General features: G+C 39.2%; 2 long non-coding RNA genes across 3 annotated transcripts in view; one reads left to right on the top strand and one right to left on the bottom strand.

The window, feature by feature from the left end:
* The window catches only part of LOC138153492 (uncharacterized), a 604705-nt gene that overhangs the window by 387710 nt on the left and 197473 nt on the right, over positions 1-19522 (top strand). The window contains exon 3 of the long non-coding RNA XR_011166391.1: positions 10870-10967. This is a non-coding gene — a long non-coding RNA (uncharacterized lncRNA). The remainder of the gene's footprint in view (positions 1-10869; positions 10968-19522) is intronic.
* Positions 1-19522, bottom strand: part of LOC138153494 (uncharacterized) — a 90887-nt gene that overhangs the window by 21016 nt on the left and 50349 nt on the right. The gene's annotated exons all lie outside the window — the stretch shown is intronic.

Here is a 19522-nt window from a genome sequence, read left to right as displayed (position 1 = left end):
GAGAGAGAGAGAGAGAGAGAGAGAGAGAGAGAGGTGATTTCAGCCAAAGAGCTATACCAGATTCTAATAAGGGATATTTAGAGGTTATGCTAAGTGGGGAAGACAGCTCTGCTTTCAACCTCATATATGTGCACTAGGGAAAAGAAAGGAAAAGCACTGAATTAAACTGATTTCACAGCCACCCCACCCCCATATCTGAATTTAGCATTCAGGTCTGTGGTGCCAAAAGGGTGTACCAAAAGCAGCCAAGCTCTAGGCAGATTATGCCAGAGTCTGCAGCACGGTGCAGGCAATCACTCAAGGGGGGTTGGGGGAAGGGTTAAAATTGAGCAGGGGAAAAAGAGTTGGGGGGGGTGTTGGAATGTCCAGGAAAAGCAGAACTTGATAGGGAGATGAAAGCCTTTTTCTCTAACCCCAGGTTGCTTTGAGGACACTGAGAAGGCCTCCAAGACTGTCTGTGCTCCAGGGCACAATTTTCCTTCCTCTCCCCCTTGGCCAGGCCTAATAAAAAGCTAGCATGGCTTCCAGCCTGTTGTCCTGGGGTCTGTCTGGCATGAGGGAATGGGGCAGCTGGATGCCATAGCTGGGCAGGCAATGCTTGAGTGTTGGAGGAAGGGTAAAGAGGAAAGAGGATTTCTTAATTCCTCTGCCAACATCCATGGGGTGGTAGCTGGAGGCTTTAGTGCACGAGGGGCAGCCAGACACAGAAGGCTTTTAAAGGGGCCTCATATAGGAGACTGAGTTTGATGGGCAGAGAAAAGAGATGACTACTAGGCCTGGCATGAGATTAAAAGACATTAGAATGCGTCTTTCAGGACCCTCCACAATCTCACCATTCAAATTTACCTACCTCATTTTGCTCCCTAACCCTATCTACTTTAGTCAGGCAGGTCCCTTCACCCTTCCACAAACTCACCATGCCCATTATAGTCTCTGTGCCTTTCTTCACTTATTCTGTCTGCTTCTTTTCTCTGCCCAATCAGACCCTACCCAACTCAAGTTTCTCTTTCTCCTAGAAGGATTCCTTGGCCACTGCATGCCTAATTGAATTTCCCTTGTTCTAAATTCCTTGAGGAGTGATTTCTCTCAGCTCCTTTTTCCCTCTTTCTGGCAGTCATCTGTAGGTTTGCACAGTCTCATTGGAGCAAGAAGGCATACACATACAAAACAATTAAACTGTATAGCAAGGTCTCTGAAAAGCACCTGGCCTTCCCTACCTTTCACTGGCACTGCATCATGCCACCTGAAATCTCCAAGCTGAGCCAACACCAAGAAGTCATTTGTGAGGAGAAGAGGCTTGATCCTTTTTGTGCATCAACTAATTCATCAGCTTCTCCAGCTCAGCAGCCACTTCATTGGCTATTGGTTCAAGCCCTTCAGTGATGAACCAGCCATACACGACTGGGAGCCAGCTCCACAGCTCCCAAGGTGTCTTACAGAAACAGGAAAGGCACATCAACCATTTTAACAACTGAAGCACAAAACAGTACATGAAGAGGGGATGACACAAACTATTAGTGAGGGCTATAGGACTAAAGTGACCTGAGGAGACCTGAAGAAGGGGACTTGAGCTAGGCCTTGAAGGACCTAAAAAGAAAGAGATCAATACCACAGAGAATTTGAAGGAAAAAACTAAATGTATAGTGCTCTTTAGCTTGATGAAGATGGCCTAAAGGTACTGTGGGGAATGGAGGTGGGGGATTATTAAGTGATGGAGTTGGGTTGGAAGAGACTTGTGGAAACACTTCTTTTCCTAGAAGAGAAGGTCGTAAGAGTCCCTAGAAATGTACCCTCTTAGTATGCCTAACAAATAAACATCCTTTACTTTATGATCTTTCAACACCTTGAAGACAGGGACTATGTCTTATCTAGATTTTTTCATATCTTTTCCAGAGACACAAAATACCTTGCACATAGTTCATAATTTAATTTAAGTATACTGAATTCAAGGCCTGAAAGAGACTCTTGTTCTTTATAAAAATGTCTCAATTCTCTCAGGTCACGAAGGGGTTCCTATAGAATGCTTTAAACTCTAACACTGTTTGGGGCAATTGTGAACAAAAAAGAAATGACATAACATTCTAATTCATTCTCTCTCCCTCTCTTTTTCCCTCTCCCCCTTTCCCTTTCTCTCCCCCCTCTCTTTTTCTTCTTATTCTTCTTTTTCCTCTTCTTCCTCTCCCCTTTATCTCCTCCTCTCTTTCTTTTCTCCCCTTCTGTTCTCCACTCAGAATAAAAATAGAGGGCAGCCATTCCATTGAAGGGCAACTAAGTGGTTCAATGGATAGAGTGGGTGACCTAGAGTCAAGAATACTCATCTTCCTAAATTAAAATCTGGCCTCAGATACTTTCTAGCTGAGTGACCTGGGCAAATCACTTAACACTGTTTGCCTCAGTTTCCTCATTTGTAAAATGACCTGGAAAAGGAAATGCTGAACCACTCCAGTATCTTTGCCAAGAAAACCCCCAATTAGATCCCAGATAATCAGACAGAACTGAACAACAGCAACAAATTCCTTTGAATCTTTGTGTAACATGGCTAGTTAATCCATAGTTTGAAATAGAATATAACAAACACTTATTGAGTGACTATTATGTACTGACCACTTTGGTGACAGGAAGAGAAGTAAAACATGGACAGGACACAGTCTCTGCTCTTAAGTAGGGGAATAAAACATCAGTGCACAGTTAATATAAAATATGTAAGTGCATTAGAAAATGGTAACATGGAGGTGCTATGTGAGGCTTGAGGATGACAGTTGTTACTAACTAGAAGGATTAGGAAAAGCTTCCTGGAAGAGTCACTATTTGAATTGAGCTTTGAAGGATGGATGGGAGGTCACCAAGTGATGAATGAAAGAATGAGAAGGGTACTACAAGCTTAGAGAAGAGCAAATATCCTGATCTTTAAAACAAGGAAGAGAGTAGTCAGAAAACTACAGGCTAGTGAACTTGACTTCAATTCCTGATTCCTATAGAACATGATATTAAAGAGGTGATTAGTAGAAATGGATGCAACAATGGTGAAATGAATAAATGAATAGACAAATATAATTTTAAAAATATATATGCATATATATTTTAAAAATCATGACTTAATTACAAACAGATAATGTCAAACTACCAGGAATTGTTGATCTAATAGAGGGAAGGGTTCTTGGCCTGTTTGAAGGGAGGATGTTGTTGATAAAATTGCCTCTAGTTTAACAAAGAATTCAACAAAACCTTTTAGGATGCTTTTGTGAAAAAGATGGGGAAGTTGTATACTAGGTGATGGTAAGCTAGGTTGATTTGGAATTTGTTGAATGATTGAATGCAAAGATTATCCATTAAAGACTCAATGTTAACACAGGAAGGCTCCAGTGGAGTGGTCCAGGCATCTGTCCTTGGTCCTATGCTGTTTAACATTTTTTTCTCATTAATTTCAATGAAGTTATAGACAACATGCTTACAAAAGATGCATTTGCAGATAATACAAGTCTTGGAGAGATTAAATTAGAGAAGGGATTCAAAATGATCTTTTTTTTTATTTTTGGAGGGCAATTGGGATTAAGTGACTTGTCCAAGGTCACACAGCTAGTTTTTGTGTTAAGTGTCTGAGGTCACATTTGAACTCAGGTCCAACTGACTCCAAGGCTGGTGCTCTATTCACTGCGCTACCTAGCCATCCCAGTTCAAAATGATCTTAGCCTAGAAGTGTGTGTTGTGTTGAAAGATGAAATGTAATAAAGATAAATGTAAAACCTTGTCATTAGTTTCAAAAAATCAGTGTCAGAAGTAAAAGATAGGAGAGACATAACTAGATAGCAATTTCTTTGAAAAAAGAGTTAGTAGATTATAAGGTTAATTTGTATCTATTCTATATGTACTTTGTATTTGCCTATTTATGTACATGTTCTCTGCCCCTTTAGAATATAAGTTCCTTGAGGGCAGGGACGGTTTTTGTTCTTTATTTGTTTCCCCATTGCTTATCCTAGAGTCTAGCACATAGTGAGGGCTTAAGAAATATTTATTGACCATTTGGGCATTGGTTTCTTCAAATATTTGAAAGGCTGCCCTGTGGAAGAGAAATCAGATTTGTTCATCTTCACCTCAGAGGTCAAAACTTCGGTAGGAGCAATTAATGAAAGGGTTATTTTGATCTCATAAGAAAAAATCCTATTAATTCTACTTCTATTCAGAAGGATAGACTGTCTCAGGGACTTAGAAGTTCCTCCCCACTAAAAGTTGGGCAAACAAAGGTGGCATGGTGACTTCTCAGGGATATTATAGAGAGGGTTTATATTCAAGAATAACTAGTACAGCCATTTAGAGTATCACATCTATTTTACAGGAATGTTGGGACATAAGCCTAGAAGCATAAGTTAGGATCAGATTCTGGAAGTCTCTAAATTCCCATGATTAAGAGTTTAGATGTAATGATGCAGAGAATGAGGAAACATTGAAAGGATTCTGTGCAGCAGAGTAGCTATGATAGTCATATACACCTTGGTATAAATGAATGAGTTTGAACCACTTATAATTTCTGCCAGGGAAATTTGTAGTTTTTGTTTTGTCTATAATGATACGATGAAATTTCTTATTCTAGGTAGAGAGATTTCCAGCATTAAGAAGTTTGGTGTGGGTGGGGAGGGGTGACTACAAAGATCTTTGTTTGCAATATATTCTCCTTAAATGTGAGGATTATCCAGATGCTTCTGTAAGAAGGTTCTGGCAAATAGGAATGATCATCTGGGGTCCCTAGGTTTCTGAGGCATGGAAAGGCTAAAAGAAAGAATAGAAGGCCATCTAAAACCAATTTTACCTAGTTCAGTAACTTGCTGAAGACTGTGCTAACATGTCTCTGAAGAAAGACGTCCTTAAGCCAGTTCATTGAATTCTGTTCAATAAGCATTTATTGAATACTACTATGCACCAGGCGCTATACTGGTTTTCTAAAGACAAAAAGATAAAAAAGGAAAAAAAAAACAAGCCTTGTCCTCAAGAAGTTTATATTGGGACTCATCTCTCTATACAGATGAGTAAATACATATTGTTGTAGCTGTTCAGTTGTATTTCACTTTACATGACCCCACGGAACTTTAGTCCATGGGGTTTTCTTGGCAAAGATACTAGAGTGGTTTGGCATTTCTTTTCTCCGGTGTGTCCCCATTTTATAGATGAGTAACTGAGGCAAATAGAGGTTAAATGACTTGGCCAGAAGCATACAACTGAGATCAGATTTGAACTCAGATCTTCCTGGCTCTAAACAGTATAGACAAAATAGACACAAAGCAATTTTAGTGGTATAATGATTAGAAAACCTGAAACTCCACTGGTTGGGAATGGCACGTAGCCTAGAGTATGGATGCCAGTCACTCTAAATTATCCCACTGGCCATCTGAGGAAAACACATGATGAATTCTGATGGAGTCATTTTAATGATACTGCTCTTATGTTCCTCTACCACAGTCCTCCTCCCATGTTTAATCTCAATGTGGAAGAGACCCATGATTGTTGAAGGCCATACCAATGGTGTTCAAGCTGTGACTGGTTCTATCAAATTGGAAAGGCTTCAAGTATAGAGATGGAAATGGATAGTATATCAGTCATAGGAGAACTCTCCTGCTAGGTCCCAGAAGACATATTACTAAGTTGGCCTATGTGGCCTTTATAGGCCACAATTAATCTCTGAGAACAACTACTGAGGCTCAAAGGAGTGGCAATATGCATCAGTAGAATGAATGTCTAAATTCATCCCTAAATTATTGACATATTTCTATTGGGGAATAGGGGTGCCATGAGCAGGGAGACATATCAATCACAATAACAAACCTAGATATAGAAGTAGTTCTGCTGAGTTCAACAAACAGCATTACTTATGTGCTGTACAGTAAGAGATGCCCTGCCCTAAACAAGGCTGGTTCCTTGGCTCACCCTGGAGCCTGACAACACAGTTCTCTCCCTTGCTTCCTCCCAGTAACATCCTGGGAACTTATGGGGAATTTTGCAGGAAGCATGGCCTTCAGTCCAAGGCACTTCATTAGCTGAGAAGTACTGCCTCTCAGGAAGTCCTGAGGAGAGGAACAAGAATGATTTTTAAAGGATACTGGCAGGAGACATTACACCAGAATAATGCTACTCTGGGGGTGGCATGGTTGAGTGGAAATTCAAGCAAAGAGAACCAGAAGAAAACCAAATGGTGTCATCCATCATTCAGGAAGGACAAGGAGTACTTACCATGAAAAGCAGGACCAACATGCAGGGAATGACAGAGGAGAGGGAGAGAAGGCAAGAGGGGAGACAGAGAAGGAGAGAGGAGAGAAAAATAGAGAGAATTGACAGCGAGTGGAGAGAGACAGAGAAAAGAGAGGAGAAAGTGAAAAAGGGAAAGGGAAAGAAAGGAGAGAGAAAAGAGAAAAAGGAGAGAGAGAAGAGAGAAGGAAGGAGAGGGAGAAAGAGGAGAGGAAAGAGAGAGGAGAAAAAGGGACAGATGAGACAAAGAGAGTAAATGGAAGAGAGACAAAGAAACGAGAGAAAGAGAGAACTATTGGTCAGAACAAAATTGTAAAATAAAGATCTCTAGAAACAGAAATTTAGTCCTGTGGATATTTTGGGATAGTAGAAAGAGGTGGAACCAAGAGCTTAGAGACTGACTTAGATCTTAAACAGGTTTGCTGAAGGAACTTGGACAAGTCCTTTAACATCTCAGGTTCAGTTTCCATCAACAAAATGTAAATAATCAGCCCTGCCCTCCCTTATCATGGGAGTAGCTACAGATCTCAGTTGAGATAATGGATATGAGTGCTTTGAAAAGTGTCCAGGTTTAGGAATAGCAAAGGATTATTACAATTAATTAGACAGAATGTATAACGAGAAAATAGATAATTTCTTCCACTTTAGGGGTAGGAAGCAGGGAAATTAGTCCCCTTAAGGTTCATCACTAAGGCTTAGGGTTCAATTCACAAAAGACAGGAGTGTGCTGCTTGGCACTTAACTGAGATCCTAGGAAGGAGACCCTGGAGTTTATTTCTTATTAAGTAATCAGCAAGTATTTATTGAGGATCTTCTCTGTGCTCAGATATGGGAGAGATGTAGTAAGACATGTAGCAGGAACCAGGGAATGTTTGAGGTGTGTTTAGGGGATATTGGTTAGTAGATAAGTGGAAGAAAGTAAAGTAAGACAGTTGGGGGAGGCAATGTTTTGTGGGAGAAGAAGCACGGGTTTGAACACCAAGAAAAATCAGGCCCTAGTCCTACCTCTGCCAACTACTAGTGACGTGAGTTTCTCACACACACACACTTGCATATACATACATATACAGATTGTGTATGCTTGTGTTTATATCCCTATATGTGTTCATATTTATATATACTTATATTCATATACACATTATATACTTGTGTATACACACATGCACATATACACAAACATATATTTATATACAATACAGGTATATGCATTTATATGCATGCATATACATGATATATATTTAATATATGCATACTACATACATGTGTATGTTGTCTGATCCTATATCATGCGAGTGAATATATACATGTGTATGTGTGCATACTTACATGACACATGTATATGCATGTGCTTATATGTATATAAGTACACATATATAAGTATATTATATACGTACACACATATATAATCTGTCATAAGAGAACTAGCCTGACCATGTTCAAAAAATTATGATGAGGTTGGTCTCAGAATAACATATGTATGGGCCCCAAGAGTTCTCTGAGACCAAATGCTAAGACCCAAGGGGGTTGCAATCTACATCAATAGAATGAGTATCCAAATTCATCCTAAAATTATTTAAGTATCTCTGTTGGACAATGGGGGTAATATAGGCAGAGAGAGATGAATTGATCCTAATACAAATCTAGTGTGTGTGTATGTATATATGTATGTGTGTATATATATGTGTGTGTGTGTGTATAAATATGTATATGTATGTGCTATATATAATATATGTGCAATAGTAATATTGCTATATGTATGCTTACATATATTATGGTACTGTAGTATACACATACACACAGGCACACACATAGATACATATACTCATGCAAACATATGGGCATATCACTTTGCTCTCTGGGCTGTTTTTTCATCATAAAAACAAGATGTTGAGCTAGATGACTTGTAATATCCCTTTAAGCTCAAAAATGCTGTGATTTTCAGGGCCCAGATTTGGGAGGGTCTTGAAAGGTAGGCTTTCAAGTTTGGGACTTTACTTGGTAGGCAATGGGTAGCCATTGAAGATTTTAGATCATAAAAGTGACATGATCAAAGTGTCATGCTTTAGGATTATTCATCTGACAGTGATGAGTAAAGACATAAGAGATCAGTGGCATAAGTAGGTATTTGATCATCTGGATGAGTTTCATTGTGCATATATTTTCTGAGAGGGGTGAGTATTCAGAGTTGGTTTAAGGTATCTTTGAGTGGCTCAGATACATTGGGATCAGATTTCATGGTGCTTAGCATTGAGAAGGCTAAGGATCTGGGAGGCCATAGGAATTTACTGAATAGGAAGGTATCCACATGTGGCCTCAAGGACAAGGTTCCCTACCTCTGTAGGGTCTGCACCAGGGTTGGTGTCTGTGTGAAGGAAGAAAAAGAGAATGGGATCACAGGTTAATTTGAGTACTTTATATATTAAAATCAATTAAAATATAAATAGCAACTCTATTGTTTGTTTTAATAGTCAATGTAAAGTTGATTTTTTTTTCTTAGATTGGACCTATGAATTTTCCCTAAAGAGGAAATATCTTCTAAGAGTGTAAGTTTCAGGACAGATATAAAGCTACATGGGGCAGCCAGGTAGCTTAGTGAGTAAGAGCACCGGCCCCAGTGTTGGGATGACCTGGGATCGAATCCAGGCTCAGACACTTAACACCCACCCAGAAACACCTGGCCATGTAACCTTGAGCAAGTTACTTAATCCCAATTGCTTTTTAAAAAAAAGCTACAAGTAGTTAATATAACATTTACTTTTTTAAAAAATCAATGGTTTGACTTCTTAGCCAACATGTAATTTCATTGAGGGTCATTGTGAAAACCAGGGATTTGCTGGGACATTTGAAAAAAGAAAAGAAATGGGTTTTATGCCAAAGTGGACAGACTTAAAATGTAGGGCTAAGTTTGAAGAGGACTTATTACTCAGATACCATCCTAGACTTCATTTATTCATGCATTTACCAGTTATTGAATAGCTACTAGGTGAAAAGAATTTGATTGGAAAAATTACAATGATGAGGAAGATCTTATCTCTGCCTCAAGGAGCTTATATTGTAGAAAAATGAGTTTGGTTGGACAAGTGTCTGAGAGCATAGGTGGGTATGGCTGGGTTACAATATGTATCATTGGAGGGCACTTCCAAATATATATATCTTCATCATATATTTTTATATTTAAGAGGAGATAAAGGTTAACTTAAAGGAATAAAGTACTTATTATAGAATTTCAGACATAGTGAAGAAATTGTTTTTTTTTTTAATTTTTAAATTTTTTTACCTTTTGGAGGGCAATTGGAGTTAAGTGACTTGCCCAAGGTCACACGGCTAGTTTGTGTGTGTGTATGTGTGTGTGTTGAGTGTCTGAGGCTGGATTTGAACTCAGGTCTTCCTGACTCCAGGGCTGGTGCTCTATTCACTGTGCCACCTTGCCACTCATAGTGAAGAAATTATACTAGAGAAGGGTGGCCTTCCTGCCAACCCTTCAATTAACATCACAGTATACTCTATAGGCAAGAAGAGTTTATGGATAATGCATATTTTGCTAGCTATTTCTTATAGCTCTTTGGCAATAATGTACCACTGATTGGTCTGTGTAGTCATTTATAGGGGTGACTTTAGGCCTCTTTCTCTGGTCATAATGCTGATATATGTGTGTCATATAAAGCTGGCTTGGATAATGGATCCTATTTTATTTCTTAATTAAGAATCTGAAAGTACCGCAAATTGCTGCAATTAACATGGATTTTCTCCCCCATTTATTTACTTATTTAGATGGCTGAAATTGCATCCTTTGCTTAAAGCAACCTCAGGGGTCCAAAGCCTGCTAAGAATGGTAATGGGCCACGGAAGTATATAGGGTTCTCCAACAATTTAGGCTGAAATTTGGAAAAGGTGATGGAATCTACACAGCCAAACTGCTTTGAGAAAACTATGGCTGAATTCAAACAACTAGATATTTTGCTTTCTTGTTTTTAGATGGCCATTCAGTTGATTTGAATAGCATTTGCATTGCTTAACTCAAATGGTTGTTTCAAAATAAATACTTCCTTGGGTTAATTAAACTAGTGGTTTAAAAAAAATAACACAGGATAAAAACTGACATTTTTTAAATAGAGTATTAACATTTACAAAACTCTTTACATACATTATCTATTCTCAGAACCATTGTGTGAAACGGGTACTATGAGTATTTTTATCCCCATTGTACAGATAAGGAAACCAACTGAGTTTGAGAAATGAGATGTGACTTAACCATAGTCACACAGCTACTAAGTGAAGTTGAGATTTCCTTCCTGATTCCAGGTTCACCACTCTGCACGACATAATTCCATATCTCCATAGATAATGGCTGTAGTGGTCAAATGGGACCACTCACCAATTGAAGAGAAAAAAAATGATTGTTGCTTAATTCAGCTGATCACTTTCACTATGGTCTTTGAGTAAAGTTCTTTCTGGTTGATTTCAAATTTAAATGATTGACCGAAACTGTCTTTGTATCTTACTGTTTTAATTTAAATGTTTTTTTCTGTAGTTACAACCTATGACTTGGTAGCAAAAAATAGGAAGAAAAAATGTTTATGAAATCAAATATTATCCTTTTGGACTCATGGGCTTTGACTTTCTCTGTCTTTACAGGATAGTTTCCTGGTACTTGGCCTGAACTGGACCACACAGAAATTTATGGCAAGACCTCTTCCAGAAACCAGGAAACCCTGTGTGACAGAACACTAATTGTAAGTAGGCTCTTGCCAAGACCTATTCTCTCATTTCCTTGTGTTTGCCACCTCAGAAATAATTAATTGTATTAAAGACACTTTTAAAAAATTAATAAGATAGATCTCTGAGGGCTTGAGATTTTGCTCAACTTAGATACAAGAGACAAAGCAAGACATAGAAAGTACTTCCTTCAAAGACGTGGTATTTCTTCGATACCATTTACTTTCTTCTCTAGGTAGCAGGAAAGTGTGTCTGACTTTCCTGAGTGATTCTGAAGGAATGAGTTCTATGTATTTGTGAATGACTAATGATCAGCTGACGTGACTGCACACATTTGTATGATTCAAAGAGGGGAGGAAGGAGTTGGTAGACAGAGAAGATGAAGTTGTTAATAATCTCCACACTTTATTAGTTTTGCTGTCTCCTTCTGCCAGGCAGGCCCAGAGATGGGACTTTGGCTTTCCAGCCAGAATGGTGTCTTCTATAATGTAAATGTTACCTTACGGTCACATGCTGATGAACACTACTGCTTTGCCAAAAGCAAATTCTGAATCTTTTGACAGATGAACCAGCTGCTCTTCACCCCTACAGCTCAAAGGAAGCCATTGATGATTGACAAACTAATGGGAAAGGAAGGCTAAGATTTCATAACTGAAAGGGAATCAGACCAAGTCTCACCTGAAGTGTTGTTGGTTCCATTCATGTGGGAGTCTATCAGGAGAAACTGTGTGGCTTAAAGGTTATTGTTGAGAGAACTAGCATTTTTACCAGAAATTCTAGGAAGTGAGATGCTTTGGGGGTAATCTGTCACTCATAGGAAAGTTATCTCCCATTTTCTGGCTCTTTTAAATGATATATTGGTTGACCTCTATGGTTTACAACTTGTGTGGTGTTGTGGGGATTAACATATATGAAGCCCATAAACAAGGACAGCCCAGGGCTGCAGTGGCCTAGGTCTTGTGTTTGGAGATGGAGCCTGGGAAGGAGAGTCCTGTTGGACAGCAGCCCGGGAGGTGTCTCTTGGGGGAGAAGTCACTGGATCCCTGGCTAGTGCTGGAATAGTCTAAAGGCTCATATGCAAAGTCAAAGGCAGTTGTAGCTATAAGAGAAGTTAGAGATCAGTTATTTCAATAAGCAAATCCTTCATTATCACCAAGATAAAGGAGTCAAGCTGGATGTCTTTCTATATTTACATGCACACACTCATACAGACCCCACTTCTTTTCTTTTTGATGTTCATTTAATGTTGTGTAATTCCTGTGATGTTCATTTTAATTGGATTTTATCTCTGTAAAAAAATTGTTTGAGAATGTGTTAGATGGAATGGGGTGAGACCCAGCAGCTTAACTTGAACCTTTAGGGAAATTTTAACCTTCAGGAATTTGGTATTTGGAAACAGGTGGCCCTGGGATGGGCAGCTAGGTGGCACATTGAATAGAGTACTGGCTTTTCAATCTGCTAAAATCTGACCTTAAGATATTGTGACCCTGGGCAAGTCACTTAACCCCATTTGCCTCAGTTCCTCATCTGTAAAATGACCTAGAGAAGAAAATGGCAAACCACTCCAGTATTTTTGCCAAGATAATCCTAAATGGGGTCATGAAGAGTTGGATAAGATGGAAATGATTGAACATCAGCAAGCCCTGGGTTGGTTTGCTTGGGAACCATTTAGTGGACAACTGTCCAAAGCTAGGTGGCAAGATGCAAGGCTTCAAGTGGAAGAGAACTGATTCTCCCCAGGGTGAAAGAGACTCTGGAGCACGTCGGGGTGGGGGTGGAATATCTCCAAGCCTCTGTTTCCTGGGAGGGGATAATTAAAGTTCATCCCCAATTTTAAGAGGGAGAGTCACTAATGAGTGAAAATATCACCTGAGATGACAAGCCATATTCATTCAGGTACATTGGTATTTGCTTTCACCTCCTTTAAATGCAAAATCACATAACTCATATTAAAGCAGCCCCTGAAGTCATCTACCCAATCTCTACCCAAATCATGAATCTGGTGTAGTTTCCCTTGGTGTAGCAATCATTCAGCTTCCAAATAAATACTTCAAGCGACAGTAAGCTCTGCTTCCAAAGGCATTGCATCTTTGGAAAGCTCTAATTATTATATTTCTTTTTCCGAAATTGACCTTCTTTCAACTTTCTCCAGTAGCTTTTTCCCTTTTTCCCCTTTTTTGGATACTTTCTCAGTGAAATAAGTTGTTTATCCTTTTCATGGGGAGGCTAATTGATCCAACTCTAGGATTTTCATTGAATATTATTATATTGCATTATATTATATCATATAATATCATACCATTTCATATTATATCACATATATTACCTGATAGTCATGGATAATAGGATAGGAATAATTTATTCCTTTGCTCAGTTTGGTCATTAACTCCTTATAACTTTAGGAAAATAATTTCTCTTCTGTAGGTCCACCTTTTTTTTATCAGTTAAAATGGGGATAATTTTCCTCCTTTCCTCCCTCTCCCCACTACCCACCTCATAGGGAGTCAGTGAGCATCAAAGAAGATGATGTATGAAAGTACTTTGGGGAAAAAAGTTTGTTTTTAAAATAAGCCGTGAGTAAGGGGAGTACCATCACCATTAATATATTTCATAACTAACTCAGCTTTTCCTTTTGTGGAACAGTCAAGTGGCTCCATGGGTGAAGGGGTGAAAGGAACCACGAGAGGCTGTTAATTTTTTTCTATGTTAGTTCCTATGTGATTCTCCCAAGCTTTATAAGGTTCTGGGGTTGATGTTTTTTAAACTATTTTAATTACAGTTATATTTAGTGTGTTTGCTGCCCAAGGGTATGTGGACAAAGGATATTTTTTTAAAAAATGAACCCAACAGTCTTAAAAAAAAGTAATACTAATAATAAGAAATGAATTCCCCAAGGCCTATATTAAAGACATCTGGACCTGGCCAGTAAGATTGTGTTTGGTCTTCAGCTCTGGGCTCTGTCCCTTTGGCTTTTAATAAACTACTTAGAGCATTAGAGAAACTAGCACTTTCAGATCTACCAGCAAAGAGAAAAGTTATAAGGGCTATCAGTCATCAAGCTTCAGGCCATAAATTGATAAGCAGCTGGGATCTAAGAGGAAGCTCTCCCTGTGACATGAGGTGTTATGGCAATAGGCAATTTAGAAAAAAAGAGACATAGAGACAGAGATTATTTCACAGTTGGCCCACCCAGGTACATTGTGGGCCATTTCAGTCCCCCTACAGCATCTCAAACAGGCTCAGCTTACTGTATGGGGCCAGGGAGTAAGCAAGGAACAAGGGCATAAGACCTTGTTGCAACAAGCACCCCAGCATCCCCAGGGTGGCTGCCAACACAGGTTCTTATATCTGCTTTTCTAAAGGAAAGCAACTCAGAATGGGTTAACAATCTTGCTTTAATCAACCAAACATATCATTTACCTAGTTCAAGGGGAAAAAGGTCAGCACCCTGAACTTCAGAGTATATAAACAGAAACATTTCAAGCAGACAGGCTTCCAACTGTCCAACCATTCCATCCATACCAAATCACAGTTACCAGAGAGGGAAGCATCAACATCTGGGTTTTTCAAAGCCAGGGGGTTCTCAATGGCTGCCCAGAGTCTCATCTGGTCAAATCACACAACACTTCTCAAAGTGAGCCCCAAAACAAAGTCTCAAATTAGGGATTGTATAGCCTTCTCCTGGGTCAGAGAATATAACAACCCTCTTGACCCACTGCCCAGTCACAAAGCACCAAGTTGTGGGCATTACCTGAAAAACAAGCCTCCCACCACAAGCTCCAGGTACATTTAACCTAGGGACAGGGAAGAGCTTAAAAATTTACATTCCTAAAACAGACCTGAAGGCTACATGTCATTCACATAAAGCATTTAAGGAATCTCATTCAGATAGACTTGTAGAAGAAAAACACTTAAGAGAGCAGATCCAGAAAAATTAAAGGGCTACCAAAGATTACTCATTATATTGACTCCAGAGAGAGGGAAGAAGGGACATTGAGCTCTCAGCTGGTTGTGGGGTGAGGAGTGGCACAGAGGAGCACCCATTTTGAAGACAGCAGGAATGGTTGGAGCTCCTCTTGTGATTCCACTAGTCAGAGCTAGAAGGGACTTTAATATCAATTTATAGATGAGGAAAATTGAGGCCCAGAGAGGTAATGACTACAGCTTGTAAGGAGCAGAGACTGCAGGAAATGCCAGGTTTGGGTATCTAGGAGGTCTTTCCACTTTGCTACAAGCACCAGAAAGTCTTTGGACTTGTATATTCATATGAGTAGATCACGGGGGATAGATTCCAGACTCAAACCTACAACCCAGAGAGTTTCAGCTAGCTGATTGTCAGAACCAAGGTTCAGGTATTAGGGAGGTGCTCAGTATTGGTCCTGACTTGGAGTCAAGAAGACTTGAGTTAAAATCTTGTTTCAGACACTTTCTGTGTTCCCCTGGGCAAATTACTTAAATTCTTCCAACCTCAGTTTTCTCATTTATAAAATAGGAATAATGATAGCACCTACCACATGAAGTTGTTAGGCAGATCAAATAAGGAACTATGAAAATTTTAAAGTACCATATAAATGCTATTGCTATACATATAAACATGCATACATACATAGGCATACTACTATTATAATTAATTATTCCCTGGCAAACCTAAAAGAAAGAAATAAATAATAAGAATCTGAGCATTGAGATCAAGACCAGGAATAAGTTATTCTAAGAACAAGCAAATGGGATGTAACTCTCAAGATTAGCCTAAATTCTGGAGATCGGTGGTAGGTCAAGGGTACCAATTGTTAAGTCCAAGTTCCATGTTTTCTACTTGGGTCAGGCAATCAACAGAGGTCCAGGAAGTTGTTGACCACCAGCAAAGGAGTATAACAGTAAGTATAAGGACCTCATCATGGAGGGACAGAAGCTTAGGGACAGAACGATCTCCACTGAGGAAACTAGGGGTGCCAATAGGAAACCCAGTCACTGGAGAACCAGTTGGACAAGTCAGCAATGTAGTCTCTGCAATATTGGAATGCATAGCAAGAACTCAGTTATAAAGGAAGTAGAAATTAAAGAGTGGGACCAATCACAAAGATGGCAGGGCTCAGCTGATAATAACAACCATATCCGAAAAGGGTCCTTCTATCCCAGCCCTCCACAGCCCCAGCTCTGGAGTCAGACTGGCAAGTAGAGGTGATGTTGTCTCAGCTGGCAGCCTTAAGAGTCAGAGGGTTGGGGAGTAAGCAGATCATTTACAATGACTTCAAGTAGCTCTTCAGCTCAACTCTTTTCATTCACTCACATTATCCTCATGCCCCAGGTATAACAGGATGTGACCATGATTACATGTGACCATGTTTCTGCAGCCTCAGTGGCCAAGTTTATCTTAATCACCCCTGTTACCACCAAGCTGCCTTCAGTTCTCCACCAATTTCAACTCGATATGGTTACCTGGTGTTCTCACCAGGTTAATATCCACCTGCTCACTTATCCTCTACTATAAAAAGACCTGTTCTGATAAAAGGATTTTAGAAACTCATTTACCCCAAAGTATGAATGATTATAACAATTTAGAGTATGGGTTCTTAACAGGTGTTAATGAACTTGTTGATAAATATGTGTGTATGTGTGTGTATATGTGTATATATATATATATGCACACATATATGTATATGTGTGGGTATTCCTAGCTGCTCTTCAACATAATTTATTTCCTTTGTAGTCCCATGAATTTTGTTTTATGCATTTAAAAATATTATTTAGGAGGTATCATTGACTTCACCAAACTGCCAAAGGGGTCCACAATACACACAAAAGAGGTTAAAAGGGACAGCTAGTTGGTACAGTGAATAGAGCACCTTCCCTAGAGTCAGAAGGACCTGAGTTCAAATTCAGCCTCAGACACATAACACAAATCCAGATGTGTGACCTTGGGCAAGTAACTTAAACCCAATTGCCCTGCCCTCCCCCCTCCAAAAAGCAAAAAAAAAAAAAAGAGAGAGAGAGAGAGATTAAGAATCTCTAGTTTAGAGTATTTCCACTTCAAAGAGGATTTTTTGCTTAAGAAAAGATCACAAAATCCTATAGTCCCTGATTTGAAAAGGACCTTATATGTTATTTAGACAAAGCCCTTGTCCAGTTATGAATGTATCCTACCACATTTCCAGAAGGGGTCACCCCTTTTCTGCTCACACAATTCTATTGACTTATCTTCCTAATTTCTTGGTTTAAAATATATACTTCTATGCCCCCAAAAAACTATTAAACTAGGCAGACCCTGTGACTCAGCAATACTGCTACTAGGTATATACCCCCAAAGAGATCAAACAAAGAGGAAAAGGACCCATATGTTCAGAAATATTTATAGCAGCTCTTTATGTAATATCAAAGAATTAGAAACTGAGGGGATGCCCTTTAATTGGGGAATGGCATATAAGTTTTGGCATGTCAATTTATAGCATATGAATGTGTTGAATACTGTTTTGCTATAAAAAATTATGAAGAGGATAGTTTCAGAAAAGCCTGGGAAGACCAGAACAATCTATGCAATAATAGCAACATTGTAAAGATAGCCTTAGTGACTCTGATCAACACAATGACCAACCAAAATTCCAAAAGATCCATGATGAATTGTGCCATCTATCTCCAGATAGGGAACTGATGGACTCATAATACAGATCAAACATTTCTTTCTTTCCTTTCCTTCTTTCCTTTTTTTTTCTTTCTTTCACTACTGTGGAAATTTGTTTGGCATGACTATACATATTTGTAATGGGTTTTTTTTTCTTGACTTCTCAATGGGTAGGGGGAAGGGAAAGACTTTGGAACTAAAAGAAAATAATCAAAAAGTCTCTGAGCTTTTAAAAATAGATGAATGAATGGATCAATGAATGAATATACTATTAGACACAAAAACTAATAGAATTTACACAAAATAAACCAACTATTAAGAACATTTGGAACCTTGGAAAGTCCAAATGACCTATAGAGTCCATAGAACTGTTCTTTATTCCTAACAGAAAATATCACCTGTATATTTCTTGTGGAGCTCAGTTTCAACTTCAGAGTCCTATGCAATTGATCAATTAATTAGTCAGTCCACCAGCAAGCACATATTATATATGTCTATTCCCTACCAGGTTCTAAACTATGTGCTGAGGTTATAAAGACAAAAATGAAATGGGCCCTGACCTCCAGGAGCCTACTTAAATTTTGTAAGAGTAGACATGTACCCATGTTCTTGCCTCGGTATAATGAAAAGTATCCTGCCTTTAGAGCCAAAAGACCTTGCTCCAGACCCTATCTCTTCCAATACTAACTAGCTGTGTGACTCTAGGCACAGTAGTTCCTCTTTCTGGGCTTTAGATCTCTCCTCTATAAAATAAGGGTATTGATTAGACTAAGATCTCAAAGATCTCCAAAAACTGAAGTCATGTGACTTCTGTAGAAAATGCCTCCTTTTTTCTACTTGATTTTCATTGATTTTAAGCTCAAGAAACACATTTACAATTTCTGACATTGGGGATCTGGTCTGGGATGTGGGAAAAGGGAACCAGGAGAACTTTTTGGGGATGTGACAACTGGGGAATCCTAACATCACACCACCTGTTGAGTGCTTATTTGTCTTATTTGTACCCATACGAAATGTCCACTTGTGCCCCTGGTCCCCCAGACTCTGACAGATATCCTACACAAGCAAGAACAAAAAAGTGGCTTTCAATTTCTCTTGACCCAGCCAAATGTAAAACTGAAAGAGTTAGCTAAGTCTGCACTGCAGTCTCAGTCACTTGATTCCGTGACAGTATACAGGCACAGGCCCACCCTTCCATATGTGCAAAATAGGCAATCACTAGCCAATGCTGCCCCAGAGTTATCAAGGACACCTTTCTCTGTATGTCAGTTTAAGCAACTTATTTCACTTCTCTTGGCCTCAGTTTACTTATTTGCAAAACGAGTTTGTACCAAGAGAGTTCATGCTACGTGTGAAAAACAGTGTAGCTAGGTCATAGAGTTTTAGAAGTGAGTAAAGTATAAGACTGGAAATAGGTGAGTGTAATGGTAAGGGAATTTGAAGATCTTTCCTGCCCCTTAATGGACCTCACTTGGAACCCAACAAGAGAAGCTTGCTTGGGGAGGCTTGTTTTTCAGGAAGGCCCACACCTTTTGTTACTTAGTAATTAGGCTGTCATCATGAAGGTTGTGATGTCCCATGACCCTGAAGAAGGGTATATAAACTCTGAGGTGAGGTTTTGCTTAAGGACTCACTTGTGGGAAGAGTTGTGTGATTTGACCAGATGAGACTCTGGGTAGCTGTTGAACCCCTCATCCCCACCCCAGTTTTGAAAACCCAGATGCTGGTGCTTCTTTCTCTGGTAACTAACACTGTATGTATATAATGGTCAGACAGCTAGAAGCCCTGTCTGTTGATCTGTTGAATTGTGTTATTTTCTCTGTCTGTATTTTGTGTCTGCTTGCAATTTCTGTTTGTGTTTTCTGAAGTTCAGAGTGCTGACTTTTTCCCCTGGACTAAGTGAATTACACACACACACACACACACACACACACACACACACACACACACACA

Source organism: Petaurus breviceps, unplaced genomic scaffold (genome assembly GCF_028583685.1).
Source record: "Petaurus breviceps papuanus isolate PSGF00001 unplaced genomic scaffold, PetGlider_PUasm1.0 151, whole genome shotgun sequence".
NCBI lineage: Eukaryota > Metazoa > Chordata > Mammalia > Diprotodontia > Petauridae > Petaurus > Petaurus breviceps.
Note: the sequence above shows the minus strand (reverse complement) of the source record. Positions and strands in the feature narration are given on the sequence as shown.